This window comes from Nicotiana tabacum, chromosome 1 (genome assembly GCF_000715075.1).
Source record: "Nicotiana tabacum cultivar K326 chromosome 1, ASM71507v2, whole genome shotgun sequence".
Taxonomy (NCBI): Eukaryota; Viridiplantae; Streptophyta; class Magnoliopsida; order Solanales; family Solanaceae; genus Nicotiana; species Nicotiana tabacum.
The window spans coordinates 37,444,927-37,467,317 of NC_134080.1; positions in this window are offsets into that span (position 1 = coordinate 37,444,927).

Consider the following 22,391-nt stretch of genomic DNA (forward strand, 5'->3'; position numbering starts at 1 on the left):
ATTTACTCCAAGGGCAACGTGAGAAAAAAATAATTAATTCATTCTTGAAATCTGGAAAAATCACTTATTTTGGACCACAAGAAAAAAACCAAAAAATCACTTATTTAGGACCGGAGGGAGTAACATCTACAATGTAAACATCCACAAAATGTGACCATTTTTTGCTTACAATTGACTATATTAATGCATTCGTTCTTGAAGCTGTGAAAGACTCTTACAGACCGCACCAGCTAAGTGATAATGTAGGCTCCATCATGAATCAGCCACTTCAGCATTAGTTCTATTTGACTTATGATATCATTATCCGACTTATAATGACACGGAACACTTGATGATCACCATGAAAACGTTAATAAAACTCTTTAACTTCCTTCAGCCAACTACTTCTATATCACAAATTTCACTAGTATAACTTTCCTTCCCTAAACATGAGAGTGGTCACTGACTTAGCTAAATTGTATTCCAATTGCACACTCGAGAGCAGAACTACAAGAATTGGAGGAAGATATTAGAGTGTTTAAATAGTTATCCTAGCTAATAATATCATGTATATAAGCTCTCACAGTTAGAGATGCTTCTTAGATAGGTAGGAACAGAGGTGGCTAGTTTTAGAGTCCAAACACAACTAGCGGATGTACATATATACAATTGGTTAAATAAAATTCTTTTTATTTTGACCACAAAAAAAAGTCGGCGATCAATCCCATAATACAATAGTAAAATCGGATACACATCAAACAAAGACAAGAACACACCTTCAAACTAATATACGATAATTAGAGGTGGCTCAAGGGGAGGCTACTAAAGCAAATCCCCTAAATTTTGGGGCCTCAAAAATATTTTTAGTTACGGATTTACTATCTTATTTTCGCTTAGACAATATTGAAGTTTATAGAAAAAGAAAAGGAAAAGTACAAAATTCTTATAAAAATGAAAAGAAAGACTATATATTTTTTAATAATAGAAATATTTTAGAACTTTGAATTAAGATACTCACACCTTCATATTGATAAATAACGTTTTTATGATAAGATCCAAAGTAACGAATTGTAAATACTTGGCTATCCTATAACTAACTTGAATTTTCTTACCAATGTGAATTTTAATATTATATTTTGTAAGATAAAGAAAGAAAAAAGAAACCAATGTAATATTAATATTATATTTTGCAAGATAATTATACCATAAACAAAAAAATAAATAAATTAAGGTCTCTTATTAAAATTTGGCTTTAGGCCACGAGTATTATTGAGACGTCTTTGATGATAATTCAATACTAAGAATTCATCAAACTAGAGTGCGATAATTGAATACTAAGAATTTAAGGAATGCATAATGTCATGACGAGAAGCTGCAAGAAATCAATAAACACTTTAGTGATTTGATCCAAAAAATACTGGATCGACCAACGAGTCGCTTGGCCATAATCTTCGGCGAAGTACTACACTTGACAGTAGCCAAATGTTTCTTCGACTTGGCTTTTTCGATTTGTTTTTTCTTGTTGATTTGTTGCTCACAAAATTTTCACCCATCATCAATGAAAGTTCTCTCTCTATTTTCAGATCCATCTTGTTTATGTTTTCTCTTTGGCCCTGTAACTTCAACTTGACTTTTTTTTTATCTCTTCACACAATTCCTTTTCCCATGTCTGTTTTTCTTGTTCATCAAATTCTTTACTCATCAACACTGAAATCTCTCTTTCTGTTTCTATATCCAAAGTCATTTTTATCCTGTAACTTCAACTTGGCTTGTTTTATCTCTTCACACAATTCCTCTTTCCGCATCTCCTTCTTCTTGAATGATGTATAAATTGATAAGTTTTTGCTAGGATAGTATAGGAAGAGCAATTTAATACCGAGGAGCAACTTTTGTGTCGAGCTAATTAGGTGAATAGAAAAATATATATAGGCAACGATTAAGTGGTTGACACGCTTTTCGATCTTCCATAGGAATGCAGTTGTGTGTGTTGGAGAAAATATGATTCAATTTTACGACCATTGTTTTGGAAATTTGAAGACCTTCTCTTTTAGATTAAATAGGAAATGTTTGGCATGTTTTCCTATCTCCTATAGTAAAGTAATTGCGTGTTTAGAGAAAATTTGATTCAATTTTATGATCATAGTTTCGGAAACTTTAAGACCCTTTTCTTTTATGATTAAAGGGAAAGGAAAAATCCTACTTTAAGAATTAATTCTTCTAATAAAAACAATCATAGTAGATTGAGTTAGCTGAGCAATTCAATCCGAATCTAGTTTGTTCTTGAAAGCTCTTATAGATCATATCATTTTTACTTTATAAGCATATTACGTATAATACTATACACAATATTTTAGTACCAACTTATCTAGTTTGTTATTGAAACTCTTGGTAAAAGTTATGAACTCTTAAGTTCTTCAAATTGCCAACTTTCAATAAATAGTGTCGAATTCTTCTAGGAACCTCCAAAACGAAATTCAAATATACGTACAAGTCCAAAATCATCATATGACCTATTGGAACTACAAAATAGATTCCGAGTCCGTATACCCAAAAGTCTAACATTGGTCAACTCTTCCAAATTAAAGCTTCCATAATAAGAATTATTCTTTTAAATCACTCCTGAAACTCTCGAAAATCAACCAATCATACTCGAAAGTCATTAAATATCATATGAAGCTACCCAGTATCTCAAATCACATAACAAAGTGCCAGAACTCAAAACAATCAGTCGGTCATTACAACTGGTTGGGAGAAATAAGAAAAAAGGCGTGTGAAGGTGCTCTCGACGAGAGCATCTAATTTTATTTTTAAGTCTTTGAGCATAATCATCGCTCTTAGTGTTTGTCATGCCATTCCTAAAATCCACATGGACTAACCTAGAAAAAATCAAAATATTCAATAGAAAATAATTAGGCATTATCGACTAAGCTCACTAATAATCAAATATTACTTCAAAAAATCCCAGCAAATTGGTACCTAAACCCAACAAAAGAAAATGTTATTATTTAATCCACCAAAAACAAAAATGAACACAGCTTACTTTTGGTTTTGGACATTTCTAGAACCTCCTCCCAGCATTGGCATTATTTCATGCAGTCAAATGTAAAGCAATTAGTCGACAAGCGCATCTTCTCACATCTCGACTTTTATACGAATTCACAAATCCTTCAGACATACTCACAAAAAATGGTGGGAGAGGCCTTTTATTTATTTATTTATATGTATGAAATGGGTTTTGAAATTAGGAATTGAGGATTTCTATAAAGTTAGAAGACCATAAATTAAGCGATGTCTTTTTCTTTTTCCAAATATCAGAAAACTACGTCATTAATTATATTATCTATATCTATATCTATATCATATTAAAAACGAAGCCTCTTAGCGAAATATCGTTCGTCTTTTTTACCCTTTAAAAGTAAATTTCACATCGAATAAAATTATAATTTGATTTAATTTTCTAATATTATGACTTTAAAATCAACTAAAATTTTAGTTATTAAATATTTTCTTATTGATTTAGGTAGGAAGTTCTAGAATCTAAAACTTTAAAATTAGTTAAGATTTTACTTTATATAACTCATTTACTTATATGTGCTATATAACATAAATATAATAATTTGTACATTAATTTTCATAATACTTATGCGTTTGTATTTACTTAATAATATATCGCGACCCCAATTTTACTCCGTAGGATGTCGTAACGGAATTTAGTCTCTAAGACTAGGTAAGCCTAACAATATGCGAAGTATAAAGGAAATAAGGACTAAAATCTCAACATCAACAGAAATATATATAACTGAAAACTGTCGCTCGGCATGTACAAGTAAATCTGCAACTCAGAGTAAGAACAACTCCCAAAACCCGGTAGTTACAAGCCACAAGCTTTAAAGAAATACCAAATATCTCTATACATCAGAGTCTAAGAGAATAAAGAAAAGACAACATAATATGGATAGAGGGGGACTCCGAGGTCTACGGATACATGCATATATACCTTGAAGTCTCCAAGCAGCAGCCCAATGCTCTTCTATCGAGCTGATAGGATGTACCTGGGTCTGCACAAAAATATGTGCAGAAGTGTAGTATGAGTACACCACAACATTACCTAATAAGTGCCAAGCCTAACCTCGGTAGAGTAGTGACGAGGTCAGGTCAGGGCCCTACTGGAATATAAGAATTAAGGCAGAAGGAAAATGATAAAAATAAATGGCAGGTTCATGAAACAATAAGAATGTACGGAAAAGCAACAACATGAGAAAACAAGAAGACAATTACAACATGTAAAGGAACAAACATCTTACAAGATAAGGAACAACAACAACAAACAATACATCAAATAGAGGAAAACAATAACCGCATGACAGAAACCTCGTGCCACAACAACAATCCGCACGGCAGAAACCTCGTACCACAATAACAACCCGTATGAAAGAAACCTTGTGCCAAATACACTATGCACGGAAGAAACCTCGTGCCAAATATACTCCGCACGGAAGAACCCGCGTGCCAATAATACTCCGCAAGGAAGAAATCTCGTTCCAATAACACTCTGCACCGAAGAAACCTCATGCCAATAACACTCCGCACGGAAGAAACCTCGTGCCGCAACCAAACAGTCATCTCAACAGGATTCACGAAAGTCAACATGTAATAAATGAAATAATGATATTACAAGCAAGGAATCCTATAGTTAAAGAACGAATACGAAAATCAAGGAAGCAGGTAATTCAACTAATCCCGTTGTACAAATTTGCAATTAAGAGATGTAACACATAGACATGTGAAATTAGGCTAAACATAATGACTACACGTGCTAGAATAACTCAATTAAGACATAACAGGAAACTACTTAGAAAAGACCGGAATTTTAATATTTAGCCCGTGTACGCACTCGTCACCTCGCGTATACGACCTCATATATCTCAAATTGTTACAAAAATACCAAATCCTAAGGGGATTTTTTCACGACCCAATTTCTCCTATAGAAGATGGCGCCCAACGCTCTGCTAGGTAAACCAATAGTGAACTAACTCTGTGATCTTTTCTTTTAGAAATTTGAAATAGTTGATTTTTAATTATTCCGAATTCAAGAAGTGAAAAAGTTAGTAAAGAGAAAGTAAACAATTTTAAAAGCAATGGGATGAAGTAATTACTCAAAAACCAAAAAATGTCTACTAGCATAAATCTTCAGGACCTGGTGTCACAAGTGTATGAGCCACTAGTAGAATATACAAAAGAATACTACACTACTGTCTGAAATGAAATAGACAGAAAATAAAGCAAAAGGAAGACTTCGGCTGCTGCAGAACGAGCTCGGAAGGCAGCTCACCGCTAAGTCTCGTAGTAATCAAGGATGGGCGCCAGATTGATAGCCAGATGCACCTGCCTCAGATCCTGCATGATTAGTGCAGAAGTATAGTGTGAGTACATAAACAACATGTACCCAATAAGTATCCAGTCTAACCTCGAAGAAGTAGTGACGAGAGGTCGACTCCGACACTTACTATGTGCTAACAATAAAATAATGGAATTATAACTAAGCATGGACTATATAAATACAACTAAAAATGCAATAACAAGAATAAATGAAAAATTCTTTCACTAATAGTAAGTCCCAATTAATTTCCATCATTTAACAAATTAATCTCTCAAGCCAATGAAACAATATCAATTATAGTTAGGCTTCAAGAATTATTATGCACGAATTATGCCGAGGTCGGACGGCCCGATTCAACATACAAATATATAAATTGTGCAATGCCGAGGGTCGAACGGCGCGAACCATAGATGCATCTATTCTATTACCGAGGCGTTCGGCCCGCTCCATAAGAAGAGAAAATACTTTATAAGTAACTGATTCAAAGATTATTAAGAGGCTAATTGTAACGACCCGATCAGTCGTTTTGAGCATTTGCACTTCGCTCGCCAGTTCTCGGTCATGACTAGCCCCGTATGATGTGTCACACCTCCTTTTTACATACCCGCGAGGGTATAAGGAGTTTTTTCCAATTAAAGGACAATCGAAACGGGATTTATTTGTTTATTTCAGAGTCGCCACTTGGGAGATTTAGGGTGTCCCAAGTCACCAATTTTAATCCCGAATCGAGGAAAAGAGTGACTCCATATTACAGTCTGCATACAAGAAATCCGGATAAGGAATTCTGTTAACCCGGGAGAAGGTGTTAGGCATTCCCACATTCCGTGGTTCTAGCACGGTCACTCAACTGTTATATTCGGCTTGATTATCTGATTTTATACAAATATGAATTTATGTGCAAATTTTAACTCTTTACCGCTTTTATTATATTTTTTAAAGGAATGAGAACATAGTTTTAAAACATGCTTTCGGCTTGCGTCGCATGAAATGCACCCGCGATCCGGAACATATTTTTATTCAATATTTTAGGATTTGGATTTGGGTCGCATGAAATGCACACCCAAGTTTAAGAGAGTAAATTATTAAGCACGCGCCTAAAGCGACTATCGTGTTATTATTCTGGGAAGGCCGCGAAATTTGCTAAACGGCCCGTCCTGGAAACTAAGTACTTTAATATATACATTTAACGAGGGCCTCGCATCTTGTGCATTTTTGTTTGTCGAGGCTCGTCTCATCTTTATTTTAAAAGGGATTTGCAACGTCATGGAAATGCATCTCAAACCACGTCACAATCAATGCACCCGTGATTAGAGACACATTTCGATTCCGTTGAGATTTGGATTTGGGTCACATAAATGTGCACCCGAGTCTAAGGAGATAACATTATTAAATATGCGCCTAAAGCGACTAGCGTATCATTATTTTGGGTAGGGCCGTGAAATTTGCTAAACGGCCCGTCCCGGAATCTAAGTATTTAATGCATATATTTTGTGAGGGCTCCGCAACCTGTACATTTTTATTTGGCGAGGCTCGTCTCATTTTATTATTTAAGGGCAAACTTAAGACAACTACGATTTTCTACCAATGAAGTCATCTGAGGTTAAACAAAAGAAACAATTCTAATAGGTAATAATATCCATGGTAAAATGAGAAAGCAATTCAACAAAGACGACACACAAACAGTTCATAGGAAATCCATTTCATTTTTCCATTCCATTTAAACAAAATATCACAAGTTTGGAAATGTGTATGCACCTGTTTGAAGCAAGAACAACGACCAAACTGGACCGACGACTATCGGAAACCTCTCCAACAACGGAACCTCGATGTCAAGCTCAACGATATCAGACCGAAAGCCACGAGCACAACCCAACGACGACCTCAGACGGACTGCGCGACGATAGTGAAGAAACAGCGGTAACTGGGCATGCTAATGGCGACTGGATAACTGCCTGGTATGGCGCACTGGTTCGTTGCTGGGGGAGGAGGCGAGCTGGGGTTGGTTCTACAACTAGCTGCGATGAAGATTGGGGGAGAAGGGGTGGTTGTTTGGGCAGCGAGGGACTGTTGCGAATGGAGAAGGCGAAACAATAGTAGTCGTCGGGGCTAGACGCGATGGAAGGAGCTGGGTTGTTTGGTTGTCGACTGGAAAATGACGACGAGCAGGAGCTCGCTGGCTGGGGGGATAGGGTGGTGCGACTGGTTTTTGGTTACGACGGGAAGGTGACGCAGAAGCAACTGCGACGAGCAGCTGGGGACGAGGGTGATGGGGCTGACTATGGTGGTTTCACGGAGGTGTTCGCTGGTGGTTCAGGCGTTGGGGGGGTTGGAAGCTGGTGGTTTTGGGTAGGTTTTTCTGGTTTTGTTTGGACGGGAGGGCGTGGGCTACTGGGGTTCTGACGAGGGTTTTTGACAGTAGGGTTTCTCTTTGTTCTTCCTTTTGAACAAGATGATGAATAGTGCCCCGTTTTTTTTAAAGTCCCTCCTCAAAAATCTGTTTGTCTGTGTATTTTGTACCCCTTTTGCCAAGAAAAATGGACCCCACGCGTGTAGGGGTCTAAGACATGTGTTCCCCATGCATGGTGGGGTTCCCCGTGTGTCGTGTTCCGTCCGTATTCCCCACGCGTGTCCCCCATGTGTGGTGGACCAGGTCCAAAAATTAGGCCTAAAAACGGGTAGTTTGAACCCGAATATTATTCTTTTGCCCGGACCCGAGATTAAGAACACGACGTTGCTCAACTACTCCTATGTAAGCAAAATAGCTACCAAAATAAGACTAATATTTAAAACAAAACTATATTTTTTATTTTTATTTTTTTAATATTTTTTCAAGATTAAAATAGCTACAAAACATTAATAAAACTATTTTTGTAATTTTCGTTTTTTTTATATAAAGATAAAATATAAAGTAATATTTTCAAAATTAAAATGACTACAAAACATTAATAGAACTATATTTTTTGGTAATTTTCGAAATTATATACAGTACAAAAATAAAGTACAATTTTTGTATTTTTTCAAGTTTATGAGAAATATATAAACTAAAATTTATATATATATTTTTGTAATTTTTTTCTTTTGCGACGAAATAAAGTAAAAATAGTCAAAATAGCTATATTAGACCTAAATTAAATATTTACGCTAAAAATGTGGAAATTCCCGGGGAGGGTCAAAAATCACGCGTCTACAGCTGCCCCTCTTTGACTGGAAACACGAAGAGTTTTCCGACAAAGAACGACTAGACATGTTTTTGACCCGACCATTATTTGGAGGGACTACACTAAGGAAAGGAAGGAAATGTGACCGAACCTTGGTATCTGAGCTGCCTACATATCCTTGGTTATAAAGGAATCAAGCCACGTGTAGTTCGGAAATGAGAGAGATGGTAGAGTGTACCGAGGTGAAGAGCCGATCGAGGTGCCGTTCCGTTGAGGTTCCGATCCGCGGTCCTGTCATTACATCAAAAAAAATGAAAACTGAAAAAGACTAACTAAGCCTATCAGCTACTAGTTACAAGGATTCCTATCTTTAAGTCTTCTGAAACTTGGTCTTGAGTCTTGAATGGTGCTTCATACAGACTTTGGATTTGAACCTTGATACTTGCTAGTTGTAGGTGCTAGTTCTTGAGCAGACCACATCTGTTCTCCACTTCCGTACTTTGGGTTCTTTTTTTTTCTATGCTTGCTTTTTTTTCTCTTCTTGTTTTTGTTTTTGTGACCAGCTTCTGTTGATCATCCTAGACTGTTGACTCGCATTCTTGAGGCGAGCTTCTACTATTTCTAACTTGGATTGAATGCTGGGGATTTCTGTTGTAACCTTCTGCTTTCTAGTGGGTCACTGCTTAATCTTGAAAAATGTTCCTCTGTTCTACAGGCGGACTCCTGACAACCAAAACAAACAAAACAAATGAAATTTCCTAACCCAGTTTGCACTGGGAAAATTTGTGAGTCGTTAGCAAAATTGTAACCCACTGATACTACTGATGCAATGATGAGAGTAAACTAAAGACTAAACTAGGAAGTGTGTCTCCTAGGGGGAAAACTTCGGTGGTTAAAACTAAGAAGCGCGTCTCCTATGAATAAAATCTCAATTTGAGAAGTGTGTCTCCTAAAAAACTTGAAAGATCTTGATTAGGAAGTGTGTCTCCTATAGGTAAAACTTCAATAAACTAGACTAGGAAGTGCGTCTCCTATGGTCGAACTTAAAATGAATCAAACTAGGAGGTGCATCTCCTAAGGGTGAAATCTCAATCCCGGAAGTGCGTCTCCTGAAATAAAATATAACCCGAAAAAGCCAAACTAGGAAGTGCGTCTCCTATAAATGAACTATCAATTTCAGGAAGTGTGCCTCCTATAGGTAAAATCTCAATGACTCAAACTAGGAAATGCGTCTCCTACGAATGAACCAGACTAGGAAGTGCGTCTCCTATGGGTGGAATTTTAATGATTTTGAACTAGGAAGTGCGTCTCCTAATAATGAAAACTTAATTCATGAAGTGCATTTCCTATGCATGAAATTAAACTTAGGAAGTGCGTCTCCTAAGGATAAAATAAACTTAGGAAGTGCGTCTCCTATTGGTAAAACTAAACTTAGGAAGTGCGTCTCCTATTGGGTAAAATGAACTTAGGAGGAAATGCCTCTCCTATGGTTAAAAACTAAACTCAGGAAGTGCGTCTCCTGTTGTAACCTTCTGCCTTCTGATGGGGTTACTGATTTCAAAATAAGACTCAAAAGTATTCCTCTCGTTATACAGGTGGGCGCCTGAATGCAAAAATATGATATGTATACCCGCATTATACTGGTGGGCGACCTAGAACAAAATGAAAGGACAGAAAGTATTCCCGCATTATACTGGTGGGCGACCTAGAACAGAATGTATTCCCGCATTATACTGGTGGGCGACCTACAACATGAATGTATTCCCGCATTATACTGGTGGACGACGTAGAACAGAATGTATTCCCGCATTATACTGGTGGGCGACCTAGAACAAAATGAAAGGACAGAAAGTATTCCCGCATTATACTGGTGGGCGACCTAGAACAGAATGTATTCCCGCATTATACTGGTGAGCGACCTAGAACATGAATTTATTCCCGTGTTATACTGGTGGGCGACCTAGAACATGAATGTATTCCCGCATTATACTGGTGGGCGACCTAGAACAAAAATGTATGCCCGCATTATACTGGTGGGCGACCTAGAACAGAAATGTATTCCCGCATTATACTGGTGGGCGACCTAGAACAAAAATGTATTCCCGCATTATACAGGTGGGCGACCTAGAACAGAAATGTATTCCCGCATTATACTGGTGGGCGACCTAGAACAAAAATGTATTCCCGCATTATACTGGTGGGCGACCTAGAACATGAAATGTATTCCCGCATTATACTGGTGGGCGACCTAGAACATGAAATGTATTCCCGCATTATACTGGTGGGCGACCTAGAACAGAAATGTATTCCTGCATTATACTGGTGGGCGACCTAGAACATGAAATGTATTCCCGCATTATACTGGTGGGCGACCTAGAACATGAAATGTATTCCCGCATTATACTGGTGGGCGACCTAGAACATGAAATGTATTCCCGCATTATACTGGTGGGCGACCTAGAACAGAAATGTATTCTCGCATTATACTGGTGGGCGACCTAGAACATGAAATGTATTCCCGCATTATACTGGTGGGCAACCTAGAACAAAAATGTATTCCCGCATTATACTGGTGGGCGACCTAAAACAGAAATGTATTCCCGCATTATACTGGTGGGCGACCTAGAACAAAAATGTATTCCCGCATTATACTGGTGGGCGACCTAGAACAGAAATGTATTCCCGCATTATACTGGTGGGCGACCTAGAACAAAAATGTATTCCCGCATTATACTGGTGGGCGACCTAGAACAAAATGTATTCCCGCATTATACTGGTGGGCGACCTAGAACAAAAATGTATTCCCGCATTATACTGGTGGGCGACCTAGAACAAAAATGTATTCCCGCATTATACTGGTGGGCGACCTAGAACAGAAATGAAAAGACAGAAATGTGTTCCTCTTGTTATACAGGTGGGTGCCTGTTTTCAACAACAACTTTGAAAAATAAAATCCTATTTGAGGGCGGATGAACCCAACGTATCCTATTTGAGGGCGGATGAACCCGACATATCCTATTCGAGGGCGTATGAACCCGACATATCCTATTTGAGGGCGGATGAATCCAACATATCCTGTTTGAGGGCGGACGAACCCAACATATCCTATTTGCGGGCGGACGAACCAAACATATCCTGTTTGAGGGCGGATGAACCCAACATATCCTATTTGCGGGCGGACGAACCCAACATATCCTGTTTGAGGGCGGATGAACCCGACATATCCTGTTTGAGGGCGGATGAACCCGAACTATCCTATTTGAGGGCGGATGAACCCAACATATCCTATTTGCGGGCGGACGAACCCAACATATCCTGTTTGAGGGCCGATGAACCCGACATATCCTGTTTGAGGGCGGATGAACCCAACATATCCTATTTGAGGGCGGATGAACCCGAAATATCCTATTCGAGGGCGGATGAACCCAAAATATCCTATTCGAGGGCGGATGAACCCAAAATATCCTATTCGAGGGCGGATGAACCCAAAATATCCTATTTGAGGGCGGATGAACCCAGACATATCCTATTCGAGGGCGGATGGACCCGACATATCCTATTCGAGGGCGGATGAACCCGATATATCCTGTTTGAGGGTGGATGAACCCGAACTATCCTATTTGAGAGCGGATGAACCCGACATATCCTATTTGAGGGCGGATGAACCCAGACATATCCTATTCGAGGGCGGATGAACCCGACATATCCTATTTGAGGGTGGATGAACCCGACATATCCTATTTGAGGGCGGATGAACCCAGACATATCCTATTCGAGGGAGGATGAACCCGACATATCCTATTTGAGGGCGGATGAACCCGAAATATCCTATTCGAGGGCGGATGAACCCCACATATCCTATTCGAGGGCGGATGAACCCGAACTATCCTATTTGAGGGCGGATGAACCCAACATATCCTGTTCGGGGGCGGATGAACCCAACTATCATTAAAACTTGAAAATTTCTTACCTCAAAACTTGTTGGGGTTAACACTGCTGAGGAATTATTTACTTACCTGTTGGGGGATAAAATGTTATCAGCTGGGGATAACGCTATTGAGGATAACACTGCTGGGGGATTTTCATTCCTTCAAAATTGGTGCCTCACTCTTCGGAAGGCTGCTGGGAATGATACTAGCCTTTTGCTCTTCTGAGCATAAGTTTCATCCCTTTGTTCTGTCCGTTGGGGAACAACTTCCTCCATTGGAACTTATTATGTTGGGGGCAACACTGGTTCTAGGACCACTTCCCTTGAGACTGGCGTTATCTTTATTCTTCCCCGAATGGATACCTGACTTCCAGAAAATTTTCTAAATGGAAGGAAAATTTTCTGCCCCAGTTTGATAATATCCCTTGTGGCATGCATTTCTGGCCTCAATGCCATTTCCTTTACCTGCTTCAAATCAAACAAAATCTGTTAGTTTAAAATGCGGTGGTTGGTTGTGATACTCCTACTGGGATGACTTTTCCTTTTCTCCTTCCTTGCTCTGCGCTCCACAACTTGTTGGGGATGATATTATTTGCTGGGGATAATCCCTTTCTGCTGGGGATATCCCTCTTCTTTTGTGGCATAGCTCGGAAACTGGCATTTCCCTGACCTTTTAGTCTAGTATGAATTTCCCCAAATCATGCTCACTGCTCTCCTTGCTTTTTTCAACGGGCCTTGGCCTTGAGGTTTATAACCTTTGATTTCGGCAAGGGTATCCCTCTTGACACTCGTCAATCCTTTTGTCAATTCCCTTTTGCTTGGGATATTTTTGTTGACACTGGTCTCGCGCTTGTTCCTTGCTGACTAAACCACTTGGATGTACTAGTCAGATCTCATCTGGCATAATTGGAAAGCTGATGGCATATTTTGAAGTCAATTCTCACTTGTTCTGACCAAACAGACTCTATTGGGGAATTTTTCTATGAAAGGGAAAAGATAAAAGGGAACAGAATAAAAGGACAAAGGAAAAAGATGACTCTTTAACAAAAGAAACTATAAATAAAAACCTATCAAACGCAGATACCGACTCTAATGATCATGACACGCACATGTGGCCTATCCTCTACCGTCAATCATCTTTCAAGATCTTCATTTGGCAATTCCCCATCTAATTCTCAATCTTATTCGACTTGTAGTGCCCGAAGGGTTTTCACTATCAAGCCTCTCTCATTTTGGTTTTTCTCTCAGCTTTCATCGCCTTATGGTGTCCGTAAAGATTTTCACCGATAAGACTCTCTCATTTGTATCACTTTCCAGCTGGGGATTTGGAGTGTTGCCGGTATGACTCTCTCTGCTGGAGATTAGAGTCCTTTCTGCTGTGGAACAAAATGTTATATTTGCCGGTAAGACTCTCATTTGTCTGACTTGGCATCTTTTGAAGATTGATCAGAAGGTCTTTCTTTGGACCGTAATGTGGGTTTTGGATAGGGCTAGAAAGAAAGGGTATTAAAGGCTCAAAAGTGCATCGATTTTGGGTTATTAATTACAACCTTCGGAACCAGATTTATTTACAACAAACGCAACCTCTGCCCCAGTTTCTTGCTTGGGGATATCTTAATTGATTGATTTTTTTTCATTTTTCAAAACTATGACCGAGCCGTGAAGCGCCTACGTATCCTCTTTGAGGAATCAGGTCAAACGTAGTTCCCAATTCCTCTTTTCAATTTGACTTTCTTTTGTTTTTTTTTGTTTTTGTTATCATTTTTCTCTTCTTTTCTCTTTTGTTTTTTTCATTTTGTTGTTTTTTTTCTTTACCTGCCATGCTTGCGTTTTCTAGTCGTTTCTACTGATTCCGAACGAGGGGTACGAAAGAAAAACAATAAGGCTCAAAAGGGGTTAACGAAGGATAAAGTGTTTAGGTAGCAGAACAAAATGCCTTCGTCATTCCAGTCTTCAAAACATGCCAAATGCAAACAACACAACAAAGATTTGTAGCCTCTTCTGATGGTGCTGGACTTGACAATTATATTCAACATCTGCTTGTTCATTTGTCACTTCTAAAGCACCGTTGGACGACACTCTCACTCTTATTATCATGAAAGGTGAATCTGGCTTTAACGGTTTTCTTTATGTTTTACTTGCCCCAGTGCCACATGACTCGAGCTCTGAATAATCTCAAAACCGTTCTCATTTCCTTTAAATGCTTTGATCACCTTCCCAGGGTCTTATGATTAACTTTTAAGATTAGGCCCAAAATGTGTGCACATGTCATGTCACTAGAATCGGTGCTGAACAAAAAATGATAAAAAGGACTAAACAAAAATGACTAGAAATAATCAAAGACCGGATTTTCCATTAGACTACCGGTGAAATGGTTTGAATAACAAAACAAACAAAAACAAACCAGAATAAAATCCTAAAACAACTTGTACAAAACTTAAACAAACCGCTATGACAAAACGGAAAGATAAGCGGAAAGATATAGACACAAAACAATATCCGAATTACAATCCTAATAATCCGAACAACAGGAATGACAACAAAATAAGCCACCACAAGCTTATCAAAACTGACATCTTAGCCACTGAGCTTTGCATCAATACTGCCAAGACCATTACCGGTTTCAATATCATCAACCTCCGCCAACAAGTTCCCAACAGGATTCGAGTGCTTCTGCTATCATGCCTGATCCCCGCAAAGTGTGCTTTTGGATCTTGTATTTCCGGCTTACCACAAACCAACCACCTTCTTTCTTTGTGATTCAAAACAAAACAAGTTAGAATGGACTCAGTCGGTCCTCATTATTGACAACAACTCTTTTTTTTCTTTTTTTTCGATCTTTTTTTTTATTTCTTTTTTTTTCTTTTTTTCGATTTTTTTTTCATCATTTTTTTTTCATTTTTCCTTTTTCTTTTCATTCTCTTTTTGCTTTTTGTTGTGGTCGAATCTTATGGAGATTGCCTACGTATCATGACCCCACATGAATCAGACCTTGCGTAGTTCGGACAAAATGAAAAGTAAAAGCAATGAAACATTTTTTCTTTATCAATTTTCATAATAAAACAAATTGGGTTTCGAAGGTTTAAAGATGACCTACAAAATTAAAAATCAAACAACCCGCATACTCTAATCAAAATATTTACAAACTCAAAAACAAACGGCCAGTTCCTTTTCCCGTTTGACAAATGCAACCCAATGGTTATTTTTGCAAATGTGGCCCCTTCCAAATTTTACATGAATTTTGAGGCCGGGGAGGATTATTTTGACACTTTACAAACTTGTCCATTCTTTTACGAAAATAACCTTTTGACAATTGAAAGATACTCTAAGGCTATTTCGGCAAGAGCGGTTTAAAACGCGGCTGAAGCTGGCTCGGCTTATTTTGACCAAAAATCCAAACGGTATTCACATGACCGTTGACTCTTTGTTTTTCAAATTACAATAAAAACCGGGTGTTGCAAACACGGCCCTTCAGCGCCTCGGGGACGAAGATTTTTTAAGGCTGTGTGGGTCGACTGGACCAAAATCCTAAACATGACCCAAAAGGTGGTTGTTTATGCAAAGTCAGCCTTCCGGCGTCCCTTTCGGGAACATTCGGCTATTTATGACAAAACAACATCACCTGACTTATTCATGACTCTTTTTATCGTTTTCCAAATTAGAAAACTCAATATTGCAAACACGCCCTTTCAACGTCTCGGGGACGAAGATTTTTAAGGCTGTGTGGGTCTACTGGACCAAATCTTAAAAATGACCCAAAGGTGGCTGTTTATGCAAAGTCAGCCTTCCGGTGTCCCCTTCGAGAACATTCGGCTATGTCTTGATAAAACAACGTCACCCGACTTCTTTATGACAAAATTAAAATTTTGACATTTTTTTATTTATTTATTTGTTTTTGGCTTTTTTAGCAAAAGGTGGGGTTGGACCCGATGAGGGTTGCCTACGTATCTCACATCCGGTGAGAATCAAACCCGTGTAGTTCGGGCAAATAAACTATTTTTGAGAAGACCCTTTTTCATTTTCTATTTTTTCCACAACAAACAAACAAACTATTATTTTCATTCGCAACAGACAAACTAACGTAAAACATAAAACTCCTTCTTTTTCTCTGTTTTTCAAAATTTCGGTAGAGTTTCTACGCTACTTGGACATTGGTTTTTTTTTTTCTAAAAAATAAGTAGTTATATCTCTACACTGCTATTTTCTCCTCTTTTTCACGATTTTCCAATTTGTGGAGAATGATGACAACATACAAAATCTTTTTGAATTTTCAATGCTCCTTTTTATCTATTATTATTTTTGTTATTATTTTCAAACATGTGGCATGGGGGACATAGGGAGTTCCAAGACTTCTCGGATTCCACAAATGTTCTCCATGTGCTTTTCCCAAAAAATGAAGTGTGGGGGACATATGGAATACCAAGGCTTCTTGAATTCCACAATGTTCCCCATGTGCTTAATTAACATAATAGCATGATTATCTAAAAAATCGTGCAACTTTCTTATTTAACGTGATCAGCATGATAAGGAGTGTCATTTGTCCCCAACTAATATGACCCATTCACCCTTGAATAAATACAACAGGTAGCACATAGGATGCCAAAAAATGGTCTATTATTTTCAGGTTGCTTGTCCTAGACGGACCCAACCCCTGTGTTGAGTCCCCTAAGTCAAATACACATGATGCAAATAAGCGTTCCTACTAGGGATCCAACATGAAGTTGAGTTATTCTAGGTTCAGAACCTGGGTGTTTGTTCTAGACCTGGCTTACCCGAGCGGACAGCTCGAGCCAAGGGGGGCAGCGTACCGGGAATACAGAAGCTTCACCGGCTTAGCAACTTGTCCGAACCTCGTTCTAAATTGGGATTTGACACTATACAGAAAAGAAGTCGTACAAAGTACACCCTTCTTCATGATTTAGAAGACTCAGAAAGGATAGGGGTTTCGGCACAGTTTATATACAGTTCACGTAATATCAAAGCGGTAAAAGGCAACCAATTAGCACATTAAGCACAGATCATGTAACAAAATCAGATAAAGCTGAACATAACAATTTATTCTAAGCTCGATTTCTAACCCTGAACCAGTGGTTCTGGGTCTAATCCCCAGCAGAGTCGTCAGAGCTGTCACACCTCCTTTTTACATACCCGCGAGGGTACAAGGAGTTTTTTCCAATTAAAGGACAATCGAAACGGGATTTATTTGTTTATTTCAGAATCGCCACTTGGGAGATTTAGGGTGTCCCAAGTCACCAATTTTAATCCCGAATCGAGGAAAAGAGTGACTCCATATTACAGTCTGCGTACCAGAAATCCGGATAAGGAATTCTGTTAACTCGGGAGAAGGTGTTAGGAATTCCCGCGTTCCGTGGTTCTAGCACGGTCGCTCAACTGTTATATTCGGCTTGATTATCTGATTTTATACAAATATGAATTTATGTGCAAATTTTAACTCTTTACCGCTTTTATTATATTTTTTAAAGGAATGAGAACATAGTTTTAAAACATGCTTTCGGCTTGCGTCGCATGAAATGCACCCGCGATCCGGAACATATTTTTATTCAATATTTTAGGATTTGGATTTGGGTCGCATGAAATGCACACCCAAGTTTAAGAGAGTAAATTATTAAGCACGCGCCTAAAGCGACTATCGTGTTATTATTCTGGGAAGGCCGCGAAATTTGCTAAACGGCCCGTCCTGGAAACTAAGTACTTTAATATATACATTTAACGAGGGCCTCGCATCTTGTGCATTTTTGTTTGTCGAGGCTCGTCTCATCTTTATTTTAAAAGGGATTTGCAACGTCATGGAAATGCATCTCAAACCACGTCACAATCAATGCACCCGTGATTAGAGACACATTTCGATTCCGTTGAGATTTGGATTTGGGTCACATAAATGTGCACCCGAGTCTAAGGAGATAACATTATTAAATATGCGCCTAAAGCGACTAGCGTATCATTATTTTGGGTAGGGCCGTGAAATTTGCTAAACGGCCCGTCCCGGAATCTAAGTATTTAATGCATATATTTTGTGAGGGCTCCGCAACCTGTACATTTTTATTTGGCGAGGCTCGTCTCATTTTATTATTTAAGGGCAAACTTAAGACAACTACGATTTTCTACCAATGAAGTCATCCGAGGTTAAACAAAAGAAACAATTCTAATAGGTAATAATATCCATGGTAAAATGAGAAAGCAATTCAACAAAGACGACACACAAACAGTTCATAGGAAATCCATTTCATTTTTCCATTCCATTTAAACAAAATATCACAAGTTTGGAAATGTGTATGCACCTGTTTGAAGCAAGAACAACGACCAAACTGGACCGACGACTATCGGAAACCTCTCCAACAACGGAACCTCGATGTCAAGCTCAACGATATCAGACCGAAAGCCACGAGCACAACCCAACGACGACCTCAGACGGACTGCGCGACGATAGTGAAGAAACAGCGGTAACTGGGCATGCTAATGGCGACTGGATAACCGCCTGGTATGGCGCACTGGTTCGTTGCTGGGGGAGGAGGCGAGCTGGGGTTGGTTCTACAACTAGCTGCGATGAAGATTGGGGGAGAAGGGGTGGTTGTTTGGGCAGCGAGGGACTGTCGCGAATGGAGAAGGCGAAACAATAGTGGTCGTCGGGGCTAGACGCGATGGAAGGAGCTGGGTTGTTTGGTTGTCGACTGGAAAATGACGACGAGCAGGAGCTCGCTGGCTGGGGGGATAGGGTGGTGCGACTGGTTTTTGGTTACGACGGGAAGGTGAAGCAGAAGCAACTGCGACGAGCAGCTGGGGACGAGGGTGATGGGGCTGACTATGGTGGTTTCACGGAGGTGTTCGCTGGTGGTTCAGGCGTTGGGGGGGTTGGAAGCTGGTGGTTTTGGGTAGGTTTTTCTGGTTTTGTTTGGACGGGAGGGCGTGGGCTACTGGGGTTCTGACGAGGGTTTTTGACAGTAGGGTTTCTCTTTGTTCTTCCTTTTGAACAAGATGATGAATAGTGCCCCGTTTTTTTTAAAGTCCCTCCTCAAAAATCTGTTTGTCCGTGTATTTTGTACCCTTTTTGCCAAGAAAAATGGACCCCACGCGTGTAGGGGTCCAAGACATGTGTTCCCCATGCGTGGTGGGATTCCCCGTGTGTCGTGTTCCGTTCGTATTCCCCACGCGTGTCCCCCATGTGTGGTGGACTCGGATTATTATGGGCTAGGCCCGAAAATTAGGCCTAAAAACGGGTAGTTTGAACCCGAATATTATTCTTTTGCCCGGACCCGAGATTAAGAACACGACGTTGCTCAACTACTCCTATGTAAGCAAAATAGCTACCAAAATAAGACTAATATTTAAAACAAAACTATATTTTTTATTTTTATTTTTTTAATATTTTTTCAAGATTAAAATAGCTACAAAACATTAATAAAACTATTTTTGTAATTTTCGTTTTTTTATATAAAGATAAAATATAAAGTAATATTTTCAAAATTAAAATGACTACAAAACATTAATAGAACTATATTTTTTGGTAATTTTCGAAATTATATACAGTACAAAAATAAAGTACAATTTTTGTATTTTTTCAAGTTTATGAGAAATACATAAACTAAAATTTATATATATATTTTTGTAATTTTTTTCTTTTGCGACGAAATAAAGTAAAAATAGTCAAAATAGCTATATTAGGCCTAAATTAAATATTTACGCTAAAAATGTGGAAAATCCCGGGGAGGATCAAAAATCACGCGTCTACATGATGTATTATGACTTATGTAAATCGTCGGTTTTGGTTTTCAGGTTAATCGGAAGAGATATGGAAGAATGATTCTCAGCTTGAAGCTTTAAATTTGAAAGGTTTGACCAAGTTTTGACTTTTAGTATTTGATCCCGAATTTAGATTTTTATGATTTGGTTAGCTCCGTTAGGTGATTTTGGACTTGAGAGCGCGTTCGGAATGTGATTTGGAGGTCCGTGGTGGAATTAGGCTTGAATTGGCGAAATTGGAAATTTGGCGATTATCGATCGGCGGTAGAAATTATGATATCAGGGTCAAAATGGAATTTTGGAAGTTGGGGTAGGTTCGTGGTATTATTAGTGACGTGTGTGAAAAATTTGAGGTCATTCGGATGAGGTTTGATAGGTTTCGGCACCGTTGGTGAAATATGAAAATTTAGAAGTTCTTAGGCTTGAATCCGAGTGGAATTTGGTATTTTAATGTTGTTTTGAGTGTTTCGAAGGTTCGACTAAGTTCGTCTGTTGGTATGTGACTTCTTGATATTTTTGGTTGAGGTCCCGAGGGCCTCGAGATGATTTCGGATGGTTAACGGAGAGTTTGGAAATTTGGTAATGCAGCTGAAGCTGCTGATTCTGTCTTAACCGCACCAGCGGAGTGGGAACCGCAGGTGAGAGGTCCACAGAAGCGGGTCGGAGGCGTAGGTGCGCAGTTGGGATTGCATGTACGGTTTGGTCCTCGCATCTACGATGACCGCAAATGCAGTCAGGCAATCGCAGAAGCGGAAGTGGTCTTATAATGAAATTCCGCAGAAGTGGAGAGGTTTTCGCAGGAGCGGTCCAGCAGATGCGGTAATGCGACCACACATGCGATTTTGCTGGGTGGAACCTATAAATTGGAGACTTCGCGAAATTTGGGTTATTTTCACCATTTCTATCCGGATTTTGAAGCTTTTGGAGAGTTTTGAAGAGGGAATCAAGGGGGTTTCCATTGAGGTAAGTTGCTTGAGCTCAATACTCATAATTATGGTGATTTTCAGTTGTTTAAGCATGTAATTAGTAGAAATTAGGGATGAAATTGAGGGGTTAGGGCTTGGACATTGGAGAGTTTGTTTTGAGGATTTGAGGGATCATTTGATATCGGATTTTGATAAATTTGGTATGTATAGACTCATGAGTGAAAAGAGTCTCTAGTTTTGTGATTTTTGTTGGATTCCGAGCCGTGGGCCCGGGCGGGAGAGAGGGGGGTTGAGTGGATTTTGGGATTTATGCCTAATTTGATAGTTTTCCTTGTGGAATTCATTCTATTACCATATATTGATGGTATTGTTATGGTTGTGAATAGACTCAGAGTGATTGGAGACCGAGTCGAGGGAAAGAGCGTCGTAGAGTAGGAATTTGACCGGTTTGAGGTAAGTAATGATTCTAAATCTAGTCCATGAAACCCCGGATTTCACATTATTTTACTATTTTGAGGTGACACACATGCTAGGTGACAGGTATGTGGGCGTGCACTGTTGGGGATTGTGACTTGGTCTGTCCCGTAGCAACTAAAAGTTGTGTATTTGGTTGAAACTATATGATACTTGTGTGTTTTAGAAAGAATTTCTATAAATTCGGATGAATACCATATTTGGGCCGTGTGCCAGAGCGGTTTGGGCCCTTAGGGTCCTTTTTCTTATTATCCCCTCACTGTTTTTGATTGAAAATCTATACTCAGTCATGTTATACTTATTGATTTTATAACTCAGTCTTTATTACTCTATTTTGATACATATAAATGTTGTTTTGGCCGAGTACCCTGTTCTTACTGAGAGCCCGGGTGGCTTGAGAGGTTTTTGACTGAATGAGACTGAGGGCCTGAATTGTGAGGATATTTATGGGATTGGGTTGCACGAAACAACATGTTATTACTGATTCATGACTGAGTGAGGCCGAGTTCCTGATTGTGAGATATTGAGACTATGGCATGTGAGTGGTCCATGCAACACGTGAGCTGTCCGTGTGGATTTTGATATTGATGTTATAGCAGGTGAGTTGTCCATGCAACACGTGAGTTGTCAGTGCGGATTATAGCGTTTGGGCTGTAGGAGCCCCTCCGGAGTCTGCACACCCCCAGTGAGTGTGGGTAGCCTGAGTGAGTGATATGATGCTTTGCCCGAGGGGATGTTCTTGATCCATGTTGTGCCCGAGGGGCTGTTTACGAGCGATTGTGAGGTAT